Raw genomic sequence first — 19291 nt, forward strand, 5'->3', positions numbered from 1 at the left:
CTTTTGTGAACATACTTGTAAATCATTTGATTATCACTGGCAACGTAAAATATAAGGGGAGTATAAGAACAGTGTTAAATTCTTATTATATTTCAATTCACAATGGCTGGTAAGGCGTCTGTTAAGTTGGAATTGATGTGCAAAGAAGAAATTGCTTATGACTTACCTAGTGATGATCCGTTCGAAGGGAAAGGGTGGACATACGAACTAATGAATTACAACAAAGACTTAATATTATCTACAACGGAAGGAGAGGTATCAGTGGGCAAGGATACAGCTATGTGCTCTTTGGATGTGAAACTAAACGTTAATAGGGTTAAACCAGAATTAGCACTAGAAGAAGATCCTGAATTTGAAAGTAATATAGAAACGCTAAAAAAATTGTGGTTCAGGAGACTTGCGCGTCGCATTCTAATGACTCCCAACAATTAACAACAAAAAGTTTAAATTCAGTTCGGCCAGAAAGGTAATGTTCAATTCTTCATTAACTAATTGGCTCAGATAGATAATACGGTTACATGGTTTCGGAAATTTTGTTGGTTAAAAGCAATACTTCACGAGAAATATTTGGGTATGGGAGATATCATGAACGTAAGTTAGTAGCCTACAATTTGGAAATGACATACAACACATAGACAAGCTGTATACCAAATAAAAATAGTAACAAGATTGATACGATCCATACAATTCTTATGTAGTTCATATCTTGATAAAATAATTATTTCTTTATTATTGGTTACACATTTCTCACTAATTGTTTCACATATTGTTTTATTTATATAGAGACTTATGTAAAACAACAAATAATGAGAATGGTAATTAACCAAAAATTTTACAAATGTAAACCTGTAATGTATTATATTCGAACATAAACTATGGACGTTTGTGATTTTATTTTGATTTAGCTCAAATGGGTCTAGCTTGATTTTTCCGGCTGGCTTCGAAAGACATAAGTAAAATACAAGACAAAGAATATTTTAACCAACAATGGATGTTCATTATTTGTAGAGGTCCATACAACAGTCCATTTCATAGCTGCACTAATTTTTTCAAGGAAGTCGAATTTTACATTCCCAGGAATCTTTTTTAGGGTATAGACCTGCATTTCTCAATATGGAATCACTTTAGGGGCTTGGTGTACGTACATAATATATAAATTATTGTAAAAACAACGCTAATCAGCATGTGCTAGATGGCCGGTAAAAAATGAGATTGCTATACAGATTAGGGCATTACGCAGAATGTGGGTAAACAAGGATAGCGCAAAATTCTGTATTTAGGATGACTTATATGTCTTACGTGTTGAATGTGTTCTTGTACGTTCCTAAGTATTTTATAGGTAACATGCTGAAATGCTTTCTTTGCTTGTATATTTGTGTTCCAAAGTAACACAATACATTAGGGACGTAATTTCTTAATTATATGGATCCCTCCATTCCCAAACATTTTCATAGTTCCGTATTATGTTTTGCCACACTAAATTTTGATACTTCATTTCGCTTACGGTGGTTACTACCTACCTTGACAAGGGGTTACTTTGCACATCGGGCATTACTTCGCACAAAATATGAAGAGAGTTTCAAAGTTCTCCGTCGGTAAAACCATGAACTGTATACACGAAGTTTCAACTACCCCTACGATAGAACATGTAACTTTATTTTGGTGTTAATGTTGGGTGTCAGCATCAGTTCTAATTGCAGGGAGGGTTTGTTGTTGTAGTGGCGTGGAAAACAGTCACTGTAAGGACAGCCAAATTTTAAAAGAATTTCCGTCAATGTTAAGTCAGTTTCGTTATATTATACAACGTAACTAATAACCGTTTGAACATTTTAATACAAATAAATTAGTTAAACGGCGGTTAAGCCCTACGGAGCGCCATTCTGTGCGTAATTATTTGACAACACAGGTTTTAAGTCATTCATAAAAAATACAGATTAATGAATTGGATCCTAAAACCAACGGTGCTGACAATTTCTTACAGTTGAAGCTTGCAGGGTCCCTGGCGATTCGAGTGAATTGCTTCTACCCTAAGACCTTACATACCACCCTAGTTGCATGCCTTCGGCATTCGAGTCATGACAAATCAGGGTTAATTTCCGAACCCCAATTGGGCTATCAACATTTAGGCCTTGAGGAGGCATTTTAAGAAAATAAATATAATGTAGAGGACGACAAGAAATACACCCTGGGTGGAGATTTAAGGCTACAGCCTCACATTTCAATTCATCAATTTTTTAATCATTAGTATTACTTCAGGTCTGCTCGTACCTACAAAATTGGTAGGTTTACAAATGTAACCTTTTAAAGACCGCTAGCTAATACTTATGTGTGGCTTACTAGCAATTGCACTTATCTTTATCGAGAATAAGATCACATCCGAGAGCATTTGTCACAAGAGTGAAACACAAGATAACAGTAATATTAAATTGTTCATTAAACATATTGTTGTTCAGGGCCTACTCGTAGGTAGCAATCTTAATATGTTCCCATAACATAAACCTTAATTTTACCATATACTGCCTAACTGACGTAGGCACTCCGTACTATCGATACATCATAGTATCCGGTGTTTATCGTAGTAAAGGGTGAAATCGTAAACGGGCTTCCCTTTTTCTTTTCCTCGAGATCGGTTTATGATTCCCATCACAAGAATACAAGAGTTGTTTTCAAATATCAAAAAGGATAACATTTAAATTACTTTCTCTAAATGCAAATCAAAACTCTAATTATTTTCTATAAATCCAAATCAAAACTAAATATTATATCAAAATCTAAAATCCGAACATCAATTTTATTACTATTTCACCTTTCTCTAATTATGACAAACATTAAGAATTAGAACAAAATTTTGAAATTTTAGTCAATTGCCGAATCTGCACATTAGCTGGGACCCAACCAGGCGTCGGACTGGTTTCACCACTTTAATTTTATAACGAAAGTAGTGATGTTCCTAGGGGATGAACTATATTATAGCCTTCAACTCTTCTTAACTTATAATATCGCTTTCTCTTAAGTCAATTAACTTCAGTTATTATTAGTCACATTGAATCCACATTGACTTTTCATAGTAGACTGCATATATATATCGAACGACGAACAAATCAACGAGCAACTTTATCAAATTCAAGGTTATTGTCAATTACTTTCAATAATATACTAAATTGTGTTTAACTTACAGTATTTTGACGGTGACTTGATCTTACAATACAAAATTTTGCATATTTTCTCATTATACAATCACAACATCAGATGAAAAAGTTCACTATCTGAAGAGCACATTTTTTTAAGTACCCAAAATTTTAACTTTATGATTAATTGTAGTTATTACTAGTACTTATCTAATTATGTTCGTAATCCTAATAAGAATTCGATACTGAAAGTCCGCATCCAAAACGGGATAGCCATACTTTTCACAAGTGGTGCGGTATTATTACAATTTCAAAGTGGGAAATCGCGTTCTAAATCAATTACCTGTTTAAAATTTCCAATGCTGTCTTTCCTCTCCTTTCCACATTCATCTTTCATCTCCAAATACTGTAAGGAAACCATATAACATGATATCTAAGTAAACGTACCTGATTGTAGAGCGATATTGATGGTTTGTTGGACTGGTGCGTCAGTGGCGATGGGTACACATTTTGATTCTGAAAAGTAACCTTCGAAATTCGGGGAAATAATCAAAAAAATAAACAATAATCCTTTTTTCATAATCTAAAAGTTTAAAAGTTCAAATTCGGTATTTCTGATTTCTCATCTCTTCCGGGGTTTAACCCGAGTTGGGGTGAAGGTCACGCTTTTTTTGTGCTAAGATTTTAGTTTTCCATCTGTGCCGGTTACGCTTGTAAGCTGTAATTTAGCACAGTTACGTGTACATTTCCAGTTCGTTTGTTTAATTTCGGAACTTTTTTTCCTTTTTACAGCGTATTTACTAAACTTCCACGTAGTGACACTGTAATCGCCTGGAGTTCAAGTCACTGTTCGGGCGTCCATTTATTTGTAACCATTCCGTGACATGTAGTCGCTGTCCGTGGCTCGTGGTACTACCAATAGGTATCTTCCTGATACTTTAACTTACCTGGACAGGACGATGAAGGACCTCTCCAAGAAATGGTTACAAACTGTTTCCAAATATTTTCGCAATATACTCAAAAACGTTGTAGAAATTTTTTATACGCCGTTAGAAAAGTTTTCCAAAAATTGTTTTCTGAATAATTTCCACACATTACTGAAAATGTATTTGAAACATTTTATAAAATGTTAACGGAATGTTTTTTAAGATGTTTCGCATGGAATATTTTAAAATCATTTGCCAATAACACTGAAAATCATTTGTCTAAAATAAAGAAATTTTTTCTAAATATTTTTACAATGTATTGGGTACTTAGTTGAAATGTTTTCTGAAGATTTCTAATCCATTTTTAACAAAAATTAATGTTCTGTAAATTAACAATTTTAAAATATTTTCCACTCATACCAAAAAATATTTTCCATACATGACAAAAAATATTTAGTGGATTTTTTCCGTACATCACAGAAAATATTTTCTGTACATGACAAAATATTTAGAGAATATTTTCTGTACAAGACAGAAAATATTCAGGGAATATAAGGTAGACATATCAAAAACATTTTCAAATTATTTTCCTTGGTGTTTTGTAACAGAAAATGTTTAGAAAATATTAAACGAGTTTCAGATATGAATTTGTGCTAAGAAAGAAAATATTTACGATTCATTTTTCAAATAGCAATTGATATGTTTTTGATTTGTTATTGTATGTAGTTTCAGAACGTACTTAAAATACTTTCTAACGAATTCTGGTTTTCACATAGAATATTTTAAATTCTTTCTGAATATTTTTCGTCATTACCAGGATAACACCTACAGTTTGAAATTATTTCTTTCTTCAGTACTGAAGGAAATGCATACTGAACAGTTTTCCAACTCTTGTAAGTTAAAATATCTGGATTTCATTTTTAGAAATTGATGGGGTGGTAGAAGTCTGTGTATTTTGGAACCGGTTTAGAACACACGGAAACTTATATCATCACATAAATTTGTTGAAACAAAATCTGGAATTCTAACTTATAGGTTGAAGAAAGAAATGTACTTCAAACTGTAGGTGTTATGGTGGTTATGACGGAAAAATATTCAGAAATAATTTAAAATATTTCTCTGCGAAAACCAGAAAATGTTAGAAAATACTTTAAGTACGTTCTGAAACTACACACAATAACAAATCAAAAACATATCAATTGCTATTTGAAAAATAAATCGTAAATATTTTCTTTGTTAGCACAAATTCGTCTGAAACTAGTTTAATATTTTCTTAACATTTGCTACTGCTACAAAACACCAAGAAAAGTAATTTGAAAATGTTTTTGATTTGTCTACCTTATATTCTCTGAAAATTTTCTGTCTTGTACAGAAAATATTTTCCAAATATTTTGTCATGTACCCGGGATCCCTTAATATTACAAGGCGACACCACAGGGGGCACTGTCCAGTACAAGTGGAGAAAACTAAATTATCTCGGACACACATTCTATATCTATGCCAATATTCATTTAAAAATATGGAGGAACAATAACAATCGGAACAAATCACATGCATTTTGTGAAAAGTATTCGTAATGGAACTAAAATAAAATGCCATAGTACAGTTTCTTACAGAAGTATTAAAAATATACGAAACTTACAAACACGTGTATATAATGAGTTTTTCTTATAAAGAATCAGTATAAAACGTGATCATATCACCATGAAACCATTTTATTGCACCATGACTCTCAACACAAGGACGACGTGGACCCCTCAGATGTCCACAGTCGAGGTGTCTTAATTGTGCTCTTCGTTGTATGTTTTACACAACACTAAAACAGCTATTGTAAAGCGTAGGATAAATGAGAGAGCACAAGGAAGACATCCCAGTTATCAACATGTGAGTGGTTCATGTCGTCCTTGTGTTGAAAGTCATGATGAAATAACTCGAGTATAAAGAAATCAGGTCTACTAAGCTAAAGTACATAATTACAAAAGGAAAGAGAATGCAAGAATGGACTAAGATTTGAACCTGTAACTTGAACTTACCGTGTCGATGCATTAACCACTAGGCTACTCATTGTTTCCGAATAGTCATTCATTCTACCACTCCTGAAGTCAGTGCTCAAGCAACCAGACCGCATTGAGTATACTGCAACTTGTGAAGTACTTGGGCAACCAGTGTCTATACTACAGAACCCCACTGGTGGTAAGATTTATACATGATAAATGGGGAAAATAACTTATTTTATATCATGTAAATGTTTAATGCGATATACAATCGATTATTTCTTTGAGTTATCGTATATAATAGAGAAATTATCCTTAAAAAGATCTAAATTCCACCATCCTACATTACTTATGATTACATAACAAACCGAAAGCCAAATAAAGGAATGAACCTTTAAAAGACAATACATAAAATAAAATCCTGTAGATTTATTGAGAATAATTACAGTAATTATTTATTAAATTTTACATTAAGTATACATTTGTAGTACACAATATATTTAATGTGAATACATAAACAAAAAGTCTATATTAATTTAAGTCTACTAAATGCATACCGTACATTATAATAGTTTGAAATGTATATACACCTCATCAGTGTATTAAAAAAAAAAAAAAACACTTACTTTGTAAGAAATGTTTGAACAGAGTTGCATCTTACAAACTCTTTCCTACACCCTAGTATTGTAGTTCAGAAGATGACGGTACCAATCACCGAAAACCAAGGAGCAGAATTATGCGTTTACTTACGTCCCCTCTCTCCTCAACACACACAAAATAAGTTAAAACTATTTCTTGAAAAGTTCTCTGTCACCCTCATGTAAGAATATATTTAACGGTACGAAGTAGGTATATTATACATTACTTTAGAATCTGAAGTGTGATTTAACTGCCATAAATTAAAACAGCATAATATGCACGCATATTAGCTTAAATGAGTACCATACACATCACACGAAGCGAGCTATGCCAATAAAAAAAAAATCACAGTTAATAAGAATTAATTAGATCTTCAGTCCATATTTTTAAATTGTTGTTATGTTGACGCTATGAGTTTTGGGCTTCCTATACTAAATGTCTCTATGCCAAACTCTCTATATATAAAACATTTTTCGTCGAATCTGCAAATTGAGCAAGCCGCGCGCTAATGATGGGAGGCTGTTGATAGTTCATCACATAGGAAGACACTTTGAAATGCTAGGTGAGTCACAACACTTTCTTCCTTTTTCTGGGATTCATCCTTACTTACGGTCAAATTTGGTACCGTCTATGTAGTACCTGTGCGTACCTTGAAATCATTTCGGTTGATAGCCTCCAAACACAGTGCACTCCTAAAATAAAGCAATTGTTGTAAAATTACTATTTGTAGCATGTGGGGCAAAATTTAAAAACGAAAGATATCTCAGAATCAAGGTTAAGTCAAGCAAAGCGTTTTATGCGTCTTATTTTTAATCTTACCTCAGGCTATCCAAAATACTAAAACATTGTTTCGCATACTTTTGGAAGTTATATACTAAATATCTTAATAACTATCACTCAAATTTGGTACGCTGAATAAAGTTATAGTGTAGATATAGAATTGAAACTATGATCCAAATTTAAAATAATGATATTACAGAACACAATAAACTTAACTTAGGATGAAAATGGAAACTGTAGATGCATGAGTATTACTGAGCGAAGGAAGGAAAGTAGCTCAGCTGGGTTACGAGTTTGACAGAGTTCATACACAGAAATCGTTCGGTGGTTTATATTTCCTGCTTCGACTTAAAAGATAAAGAAGTTAAGCTTGCTTTAAAAAGAGTTAAAAAGAAAAAAAACTTTTAAAAGATTTAATTAATTCTTAATATTTGTTCAGTATTTGTAAATAAATAATGTAGAAAACCGACATAGAGCTTGCCCGCTCGACTATGGCGCCCAAATCCCAACTCCGCTATATGCATGCCAGCCATAAAGTAATAGAAATATAAACTTTTTTTTTAAAATGTGCAGATTAATCCTAGCTTAATATCTACATTTTATTAACGATACCTACAGTATGGCGCTAACTTCGTCGTACAAAAGCAGAGGAATGTTTCCTGAGAGTAAAACAAACAAAAATGTTCCAATAAACTTAGGGCGAAAAGCCCATCGTTCACGTGTTATAGGCTGCCGAAAACATGAAAAAATCAATTCTAAAGGTCCATTGCTCCAAAACTATGGGACCTACCAAAGTCGGGTCAAGACTTCACTTAGGAACTAATATGTGCTCTATCCAAAAATACATGTTTTAGAATCCTAAGGTACTCACGCAACAATTTTTATGGAGGTAGTTTGAGAGTACTTTATATCATAGGCCCGTAGTCAAACTTCCTCGTTAAACATTGTTGTGAAAGCACCTCAGGATTATGAAGCACGCATTTTTGGATAGGGAACATACTAGGTTCTAAGTGAAGTTATGACCGGACCAAGGTGGGTCCCAAAGTTTAGGAGCTATGAACCTTTAAAGTTCATTTTTTCATGATTCCAGCAGCCTATAACACATAAACGATGGGGTTTTCGCCCTATGTTTATTGGAACTTTTTTTTTTTTTACTCTCAGGAATCACCCCTCTGCTTTTGTACACCGAATTTAGCGCCATACTTATAAATTAATAAGGTAGAAGTATATATGGTCCTTCTCACTATGCTCATTTATATATATATATCTTCAAGGCTAATGATAAATAACACCAGCCCTCTGCTCCTATACCACCCTGTGATACCGGAGCAGGACGTTTGGACGCAAAGCCGTATATCTAAATAGGTTAATCTACTTAAATGGGATATAATGTACTTCAAAAATAGAAACCGTATGATTACGTACTAAAAGCCTTAAAAATAGGCATTAATATCACTAAAACTCAAAAAATAACTGCACAACCTAAAATTAAGAAGTTCGGAAAGTTTAAATTTGATCCACATTTTCTTTAAAATGCCATGGCAAACAGTCACTGAAAGTCTCAGTTGCAACAAATGCTTAATTTAGTTCTAATATTTTTTTGTATAATGCAGAAAAAATGGGTCTAATTATTTTGTTTTTAGAATGATATATTCTAATTTCAGGAAAATCGGAGACAATGACCTGCAGAAATTTTTCTCAGCATGAATCTATATTGGGCTAAAATAAAATTTGCTGTAGGCACCCTACAGCACCCCAAAGTAAACTTCTGTGAAGTTATCTTTACAATATTTCTAACGTAAAGGATATTCATAACTTCATAGCAATTCATAACACTGCATTACTGCTTATTACTACGTATTTGCAACACATATAATTGAAAAGGAAGCAACAGTGAAATCTACTATACTTATTTAATAATTTACTTTGTCTTATGTTACAATTACCATGACATTAACATTCCATGACGGAATTATGGGCCAAATCCAGCATTATTCTGTAATGTCAACAGTTTCAAAATTCTGTACGGCGAACTCTTTCATCAGCTTGAATCTATTTTCTTCTTTCAGTTCAGTTGAATTTGAGTTTAACATCCCGTGAACAGCGAGGCTATACAAAACGTGAACCTACTGATTAACGTGGAATCCGAACCAGGACGTGGGCTCTAGTCGGGAGTTTTCTTCTTTTCTTGGGCGGATCGTCTTCTCGAAGCATTGCCTCGTGTCCTGCTTCTCTTTTTTCCTTCGAAATGCATCAATAAAGCGCCAAATCAACCAATGTCGTTTCTTTACGTTCGATATATTATAAAGAACAGAAGTTTGTTTATTTTGGGGTGTCATTGGCTGCCTACAGTAAATTTTATTTGACACATTCTTTCTATTTAAACGTATAGTTAGTGCCTATTTCTATGAAAATTTATTAATATTATAGTGTCTCAACTTTCTATCAATACAATAGAGTCTCAACTATATGGTTTAATGGGCATATCGAATAAAAATAATAAAATATTCAATAAATACTCACTTCCTGAACTATCCAATACATAGCATAAAGAACACCATTTTCATTCCAAAACCAGCTCGTATTCATCTTTTCTGATCTCTCGGAACAGGTCAGTACTTAATAAACATTTCTAATGTTTTGTACCATGTGTTTTAATATTCTATTGTAGAAAAAGAAAATGCAAAAAACTAAAATATGTACAGTATTTTACAAATTTTAAGTCACAACTTTATAGTAACTAAAACTTAATGAGAAACGTACATTGTTTTTAACTTAAATTAGATATCTGGTGCCTTCCATTTCAATTGAGGCAAAAATAAATAAATAAAAAATAAAATTGTACCATCACCATCTCAGATATTGTTCAAACTTTTTTTTTAATAGAAACTAGACATGTTTTTAAGGGACCCGTATTTTTTTTTCGGAAAAAAATTCCCACCAAGTAGCGGGCCATCAAGGAAGGGGAGTACAATTCATGAATTGTAGAAAACATGGAAAATGGTCAAATTCGGAGCCTCACAATTCAGCAATGGAGACATGAAGGGTTATAATTCTTGTTGTGGTATGCACATAGGGATATGAATAAACTATATTTTATTATAGTTTGGTTTGCGTATTTTTTGTACATAAATTAACAAATGAACGTAAGTTTATGTGAAAAGACGAAGTTTATGCTTTCTTTCGAGCACTTCCGGTTCGAATTTTAAATTCCGTTTTCAAGGTTGGTAACACCTAGTTACTCGCTTCCCCCCAAAAAAAAGTATCGCTTCTGTGTGCAACCATTTTATCGCAAAAAATTCGAGAAATCGTCAAATTTTTAAAAATCGTCTTTTTCTCGAAAACATCATAATTTAAAATTCTTAAATTTTGTCAGATAGTTCAACTGTACATGAATAATAAACACCAAATAGCATTCTCGACCAATGATTCATGAATGAACTACAGCCTTTTTAAGTTAGCGAACTTTAACTTTGAAGTCACAGTTGGCAACAATGAAAACAATGAAAGTGTAAAAAAATGTTACCGCAAAGCATCGTGTAAAATTTCAAAATACAAATATTATTTTACTGCATGTGGACTTCGCTTAAATGGGACTGTTATTCTGCAAAGGGAAGTTGAGAATGATCACTGGAGAAACGAGCAAATGTCCTTTTTACGGGAGTGATATATTATTATGAAACAACTGACAGTTTTGCCGTAATAAGCGATGACAAAACACACGATTCGGTTCGTAGAATGAATAAGATTCTAAAAATACTCGAAGAAAAGCGATAATATACGTTATAGAAAAAGGTTCGAACACGTGAAAATAAGTGTCTACAATTTAATAAACCGTTTCAGTGATTTCTGATGGTGCTGCATTCTACTTTAAAAATTGCTTTCAGATGTCCAAGATGCAGACAGGTCCGATAAAGCAGTGGCTTTTCAGTGAAACCGGCCGTGGTTAGGGTCTCTGCGACGTATTTAGGAGAGGGGGGATAAGAATGTGGCAACCCGGGAAAACGAAAAACAGATTCACCTGCAGATAAATTCGTGAGTATAGTGCAAGTACCAACTCCGGGTATTACTCTCGCCTTGTTGCCAAAAACCGAATTCGACAATTAAAAAAAAAATAAAATAAAATAAAAAAAAGTGGGAAAGTGTGCGACCGGTAACTGGTATTTACCGAAGTCATCTTTGGCTATTATGGCAGTAACGGGTCACCATGGACTAACTTCCTGCTTTCCCCAAAATCGAGCTTCTGCTATTCAAAGTGTAGATTTAGGAAATCTGCTAAAATGAACTTTTGTTACATGCATATACGATAACCAGTGATGGATAGCAGAAATATTAAAAATAAATCATAAATTACATGAAATTGCAGTGTTCTTTGTGTTTCCAGGAGGCGCGGTAGCTCAGTGGTAGAGCGTTCACCTCCGGTGCTTAGGGTCCTTGGTTCGATCCCAGCTCGCGCCGTGTGGAATTTGTGGTGGACAAACACCGTGCTGATGGGTTTTTCGGAGTTCTCCCGTTTCCTCCCACTTTCTTCATTCCACCATTTCACTCATTTCTCATAATCACTGTCTCCTTTAGCCTAACGGGCATAAACGTGGGACGTAAAACTCCCAAGTTTTCATTTCATTTTTTTCTTTGTTTCCACATGGACCTTCAACAGGGTACAGGTTTCCAGAAGAGAATAAGAGAAGAGAATATAAGTGTTTTGTGAGTATCGACAACGTGCTACGAGTTGTGAATGCACCAACACCTATTGGAGCATCTGCCATGTTGACATGCTATTAGCGAAGAAGACACTAAGCAAGCAAATAATTACTTCAGAGTGGAAAAAATCAGTGAAACTTTGTTTCCGAAAACCATTTTAAGTAAGTTCAAAATTTGTTTCGTAATCGTAATTTTCACCTCAGGTTACATTGGTTTAGGAAAACGGAGTAGGGGGAGACTCATCTTATTATTTCAGAGAGCCTTTTTGATCAAAATAATAAAAAGGAGCCAGGAAAAACCTTTATTTTTTATTTAATGAATGTGAACCACAAACATCATCAAATTGTTGCACTTTCATTGTTTTCAGTGTTGCCAACGGTGATATTGAAGTTAATGAAACTTCGCTAACTTCAAGAGGCTGTAGTTTATTCATGAAGCATTGGTCGACAATGCTATTTGGTTTGTGTATTATTCATGTAAAGTTGAACAATTTGACAACATTTCAGAATTTTAAATTATGGTGATTTCGAGAAAGGTGATTTTTGAAAATTTGACGGTTTCTCGATTTTTTGCGACAAAACGGTTGCACACACAAGCAATACTTTTTTTTTTTTTTTTGAGAAGCGGGTAACTAGGTCTTACCAACCGTAAAATAGAATTTTAAAATTCGAACCGGAAGTGCTCGAAAGAAAGCATAAACTTCGACTTTTCACATAAACTTACGTTCATTTGTTAATTTATATACCAAAAGATACGCATGCGCAATTCAAACTATAATAAAATATATTTTATTTATATCCCTATGTACACTCATGTCCAAAATGATTGTCGCATATCTATAACTGTTTTCTTGTAAGAATATAATTTGATAATGATTTTGCAGGGTACTTTTAATAATGATACTATGTGTATAATTGGGAAATGTATACTTGTAGTAAATTTCAGAAGAAAAGAATTACAAACACGAAAATTAGAATGAGTAAAACAAAATGTTGCTAAATTGACAAAGTTTTATTTTCGTTTTATTGTTCTTATTTACTACTCTTTTGACATGAAATTTGCCACATAAATCGTCCTTCCCGATTATACACACACTACATTATAAGAAATACCGGATGAATTCGTTAAACAAATTATATTCCTACAACAACATATTTATAGACATGCGACAATAATTTTTGTCATGAGTGCACATACCACAACAAGAATTATAACTATCTGTCTCCATAGCTGAATGGTGAGGCAACGAAGTTTACCGTTTTCCACGTCCTCTAAAAGTCGTAAATTGTACTTCCCGTTTTGATGGCCCATTACTTGGCGGGAAAATCTTTTCCAACAACAAAAATACGGGTCATTTAAAAAACATGTCTAGTTGTTATAAAAAAAAAGTTCCAATAATATCTGAGATGATGATGGTACTTTTTCTTTGGCTCAGTTGAAATGGAAGGCGCAAACCATTATTTATGTTATTTATATGTTGATTCATTTTGCAATAGCAATCTACATGTAATTATATATCAGAACCTTATATCTATTATAATATTTATCATACGTCGAAATACGTAATACGTAATGCATAGTACTCCGTAAGGAAGCTATTATGAAATCAAGGCATTATGTAAAGTGATGATGCAGTACCACAGGAGTGAATTAAAGCTATATTAGATGTAAGGCATAGTTGTATGGGATATAAAATTTTTACACTACCCTCGGTTACGTGCATATCCACCGTCGCTGACATGCCCGCTCCATACGGAAGCACACCAAGCTCATCCTGCTACGCCCTTGTGCTCACTCTGTTAATAATATTCCTGCTTTTCAGTAGCTATCTAGCACTGGTTATTTCGTATTTTTCGCACTGTCGTTCTATCATTGCTTTTTTTCATGGTAATCTTTACTTTCAATTTTCAATACATATATATTTGCGCCTGATTTACATAAGAGTTGTACTTTTGCACTTCTGATGCACAGAGTTAAGTTGTTCTAAAGGAGAATATACTTTCGGAAAGAAGAACAGTTTACAAATACAAAACATACCTAAAATATAAAAACTTACTCTTTTCTTTATCATGCACTATTGTATTCTAGATTCTTCACCCAACTAAATGAGGATTTCACTTACGAAGTATCAATAACACTAAAACTGTATTCCCGTAACCATAGCCGCCCGCTGCAGGGAGCACTTGCTTTAACAATGGATTTTCCTAATTAATATTAAAATATGCTAATTTTTTTTATTCACACACAACAGTTAGTGAAGTTAGCAGTGAGTTGTAATAATTGTTTTTTTACATTAAATATTAGGTGGTTCTAAGTATTTGTATCCGTGACTTTGCTTGTATGTCGGTCCTTTTGCCCACTCCCCCTGTAAAAAAATCCTGTGGGAGTTACTGTCTACATTTCCCTTTAAAATTCGCTTATATACTACATATACATCTATATAGCAACTGATATTTGAATCGGTGAGTAGAAAAAGGAGAACATTAAAAAATAAAGGATAATATTCTATGATAAGAATTTCTCTATAACTAAATATCCAATTCCATTACGTTTTTGCAATTTTGAGAAATGAAAGGTCTTAACATACGCTACAAATCTCCCATACAGATATTTTTACGTAAACAATGGTATTTCTGGTAAACACTTTTATTTTTCGTTTTTCAAAAGTAACGTGTTGGGGAATATTCTCCTTTTTCTACTCACCGATTCATTTAATACAGATGAATATATTTATGATTACGCCAACCACACGATTAAATTAATCGAGAGCCGTAATTAGTAGACACTACTTTAATTGGTTAGTGCATCGCATACACGACAATGACAACTAGCATATCTGAGGATGTTTCATACTGTGACCAGAATAATTTACTGCGAAATATCCCATACTGCAGCTAATTTAATATTATATAAGAATTTCAATACTCGAAAAAAAAGATCAATTGAGACGTGTTAATTTATCCTGAATAACTGAGTCCTGCAACCAAGGAAGAGGGGTTCAAATAACTAATTGTCTATAACAGCCCAAGTACCGGCAATAATTAAGTGCAATGAGCAATTACAAAGACGAGACGACTATTTTTACAGCAAAACTGTACAGCTGTTATTCCTTTTGCTTAATGTAACCAAGTAAGTTGGTTAACATCTTTTGACAATTTTCTTGGTAACTAAAGGTCAGAAGGTATAGCGTCGTTGGCTTCCCGCACTTCGACCTGCTCGTCACTGGGGGTGTGGTAAGAGGATAGCAAATCACCAGCAACCATTCACTGCGCTCAGCGAGCCACGAGTAACCAAGCTGGCAATTCCCCATAAACGTCACTACAACTTTTCACGGGAAAGCAACAACGTTATACCTTCCGTACTATAGTAATCCAGGAAAAGGCAAAGTGTAGTTGCACTGAGTACTGCTCGGTTACTATTCGGCTACACGACTTCTAGCGTAGTTTTAACCGAAATTCGACTACCAGCAGCTAAGTTATCATTTAATTCTTACTCTGCATACGAAAAGAAAGAAAAAAAGTTTATATGGACCCGTGGTCAAACGTCTATAGTTACAGGCTGCCGAAAACGTGGGAAAAGGAAATTTAGAGGTCCAGAATTCCACTACTGTGAGACCGATCCCAGTCGAGTCAAGACCTTACTTAAGAGCTACTACGTGCTCTATCCAAATATCCATATTACAGAATCTTGCGGCACTTACACATTAATTTTTATAGAGCCAGTTGAGGAATACTCAGAAAAGTTGAAGTGCTCATAAACTGTCCATTGATACGCAAGCACCGCAGAATTCTGAAGCATGGGTATTTGAATAGGGCACATATTAGTTCTTAAGTGATGCCTTCCTTGACTGCGCTCGGTCCCACACTGAAGCTATAGATTTTTAAAATTTATTTTCTTATGTCTTCGACAGTCTATAGCTTCGACAGTATGGACTTTTGACCACAGGTCCATATGAACTATTTCTTTGCTCTGATGTGACAAATCACCTCTGTAGGTTTGATGCTTTAAATTTTCTTACATCCTATATATATATACCAGCGTTGGCTGGTTTAAACCAGCTGTTTTTTTCAAAAAAAAAAAAAAAAAACTGGTTTAAACCAAAAAACGAAAAATGTTCGTAAAAGTGTAAGTGTTTGTAAAATCTTGATGAACAGACATTTGTGGGTTATCACGTTTCACTCCCATTATTCGTGTTATACTCAGACCTAAATTCCCCATTCATTACTCAAAAAGATTATACTACAAAAGCAACTTTTTTTGTAGTTGTTATTATTGTTATATAATTGCAATCAAAGAAAAATACTAAATATTGTTTCGTTTCAATGTTTACTATTGATAAAATACTTCGAAATGCCGTACTTCGTGTGTGTGGGGGGGGGTCATACAGACCCCACGAAAAGCATTTAGTGAAATGAGAAGTATTTTTGGTATCTATTTATGTATAAATGAGTCTGAGCCAAAGTGGACTCAAATAATTCGTATCTTTATTCATTTTTCTTACTGATATGCAAATTAAGTCGTTGTATTTCTTTAATTTGGACCAATAAAAGTCATTGTTAACTAACTTGAACTAAATTAGTTCTTCTGTACTCCGTAGTACTTTGAAATTGTCCATATGTAAGTCTGTATAATAGTTTCACTTGTGCAACTGTTTATGTGTTTGCTCTTCTGAAATTACTCTTGACAATTATATCAAGAAGCATGTAAAGATCAGTTCAACGTATTTTTATGAGGATTCCTTCTTGAGTGAGTCGGCAAACGTATCGCATTTGTGGCCAATTATTCCTGGTTCCGAGTTCAATTGGAGGACAATTTTTCTCGGATGTAACTCAAGAAGCGGTTTTTATTCCGCATTAAGCACAAGTGACCCCTTCCAGCATAACCCGGTTGTTGCATAATAACATCAAGATGAAACAAACTTATTTCTGTCCATATATGATATGAATATATAGAACAAATTATTTAAACCAAACAAACCTGGTTTAAACAAAAAAACGTTGTTTTTTTTTTCAATAAAAACCATGGTTTTTGCCAACCCTGATAAATACTAACATAAAAAAAACGTGGAGAAAGTAATATTGTCTACTGTAACGGTTAGTGACAACCAAGAAGCCAGCAACCTTCAAGAACACAGGCCCGTCTTCCCATTCAGCAGTAATAGAAAACAACGTGCCCTGCGAGGCACTAACCCGTCTCCACTCGCTAACGCTCACTCGGCATTATTATGTGAATTAAATGTAAAACTTTGCTAAAGAAAGAAACCAATTATTACACTTTTAGCCAAAAAGTAGGCGACGACCAACTTCGGAATAAATACCTGTTAGTGTGCTATTCCACTATCATCGTTTATGCGCGTAAACCCCGTCGCTGACGAGCCTGCTCCCTACGGGCGCAAAATTATCACTTGGGCTTTCGTGCTGCACTTGTGCCCTGACTCAGTTAGATAGCACTCGCGCTTTTCAGTGGCCAGCTAGCACAAACTGGGGCTTAAGTTTAGAGTTGCCTCTCCAGTCTGTAGGTTCCCTTGGACTTCGCAACATACAAAAAACAGTGCTTAAAGTATTAAAAATTATTACATTTCACTTAACTTTAGTACTCCGTTGGCTTTACAAAAATTTAAAAGGTTTTCTTCATTATTTTTAAGCATTCATTATACATGTTCGCCATATTTCACAACTACCATGCTGCTGAAACCTTCCGCGAATGCTTCCGCATCCGGTAAATACTACTAATTTCCACATATCTTTTCTCGTATTAAACATAACTCTCATGCCGAACTTAAATTCCTAAACATCAAATAAATACTTCAAATTATCATTTCTTACCTCATTTCTCCTGTAAATTTTCTTGATTTTTATAAAAAGCGGTGGGGTAACTCTAAACTTAACCCCAAACTGGTTTGATTTATGCACGGGTTAATTTACAAGGCCCGCTCCAGCAGATACTCTCACTCAGAAAGGAGAAATTACACATTAATAATTTTATGAAAATGAATCAAAACTTACCTAACCTTAAGCTAACCCCTATCCTACCTATTTATATCTTACTCTACTTTACCTTACCCTACTCTACTATATTTTTTCGAAGGGCCCTACTTATAGATGCGCAGTTGGGGCGTGTCTTGTAGTAAAGTTTACCCTTATGCACTGGTTTTTATGTTGTACGTCCATACCGTCCTTACACTGAGCTCTCCTTATGTCAATCTGCAAGTAGTAATGGATCTCCTTAATTATTGCATGCTCAGTTAACAGAAATACAAAGCCTTACCCTAACCTGAAAATGGAAGAAATTTGTCAAACGTTACATATATATATAAATAAATAAACACTTACTTTTTTCAAATGTTAGCTTCTTTGCTTCCATTCCATTCTATTCGGCATCTGTAAAATGCCGTGTAGTTTGGCCCAAACATAGATTTAAATGGCCTGTTCCCTACAATTGTCCGAAATAAGGTTGTATTAATTTCTTTGCTTCACAAACGAATTGTCAACCAATATCTAACACTCATTTGTTTTCAAAACTCGCTGGTTCACATCAGCGTTGCCAGACTGACAGCTTGGAATTATTCCAAAACCTGATCGAAATTATGCTAGATCCTCATAATTACTATTTCAGGAAATTTAAAAGAAAAAAGAACGAAGTTGAGATACGATAACGTAACTTAAAATACGCAGAGCTCAAGAATGCGTGGATAGAACTCAATACTTCACGCACCAAAGCTTTAACTCAACTAAACTAGTGCAGTCGTTGCCAGACTCAATGGTGTATATATCGTATAAATGAATGCAAAGTGTTTGTTTACATATTTTGAAAGAAATTTACCTAGCAGCATAAGCGGAGTTAGGTATTGTATGCTGGGGGGGGCTAACTTTGATAGGTCCCTGACCTTTCATTTCAGGAATAGAGGTGGTAATGAAGTCAGAAATAAAGATGGTGAAATTATCAAAAAGTTGGGGGGTTAATGGCCCCCATAGCTCCGGCCATGCCTCGCAGTTAAAGGATTAGAAAACCGTGGGTGGAGCCACACACACACACACACACACAAAAAAAAAGCCGTTTTTAACTTACTTCGGAAAATAAGACTGCCTGTATGGTTTACCGACTATATGAATCGATGAAAGAG

General features: G+C 34.2%; 1 protein-coding gene and 1 long non-coding RNA gene across 2 annotated transcripts in view; one reads left to right on the forward strand and one right to left on the reverse strand.

Moving 5' to 3' along the window:
- The first annotated feature begins 328 nt into the window (after nucleotides 1-328).
- The window catches only part of LOC145676223 (uncharacterized), a 33965-nt gene continuing 15002 nt past the window's right edge, over nucleotides 329-19291 (forward strand). The window contains exon 1 of the mRNA XM_081747156.1: nucleotides 329-466. The gene's annotated coding sequence lies outside the window, so the exon portion shown is untranslated. The remainder of the gene's footprint in view (nucleotides 467-19291) is intronic.
- Nucleotides 6646-18651, reverse strand: LOC145675965 (uncharacterized). Its single transcript, XR_014129252.1, has 3 exons — nucleotides 18501-18651; nucleotides 9991-10129; nucleotides 6646-7379 (listed from the first exon to the last, which is right to left on the reverse strand). It is a non-coding gene; the product is annotated as an uncharacterized LOC145675965 (long non-coding RNA).

The sequence above is a fragment of the Thermobia domestica genome, chromosome 18, assembly GCF_964235325.1.
Source record: "Thermobia domestica chromosome 18, izTheDome1.hap1.1, whole genome shotgun sequence".
Taxonomy (NCBI): domain Eukaryota; kingdom Metazoa; phylum Arthropoda; class Insecta; order Zygentoma; family Lepismatidae; genus Thermobia; species Thermobia domestica.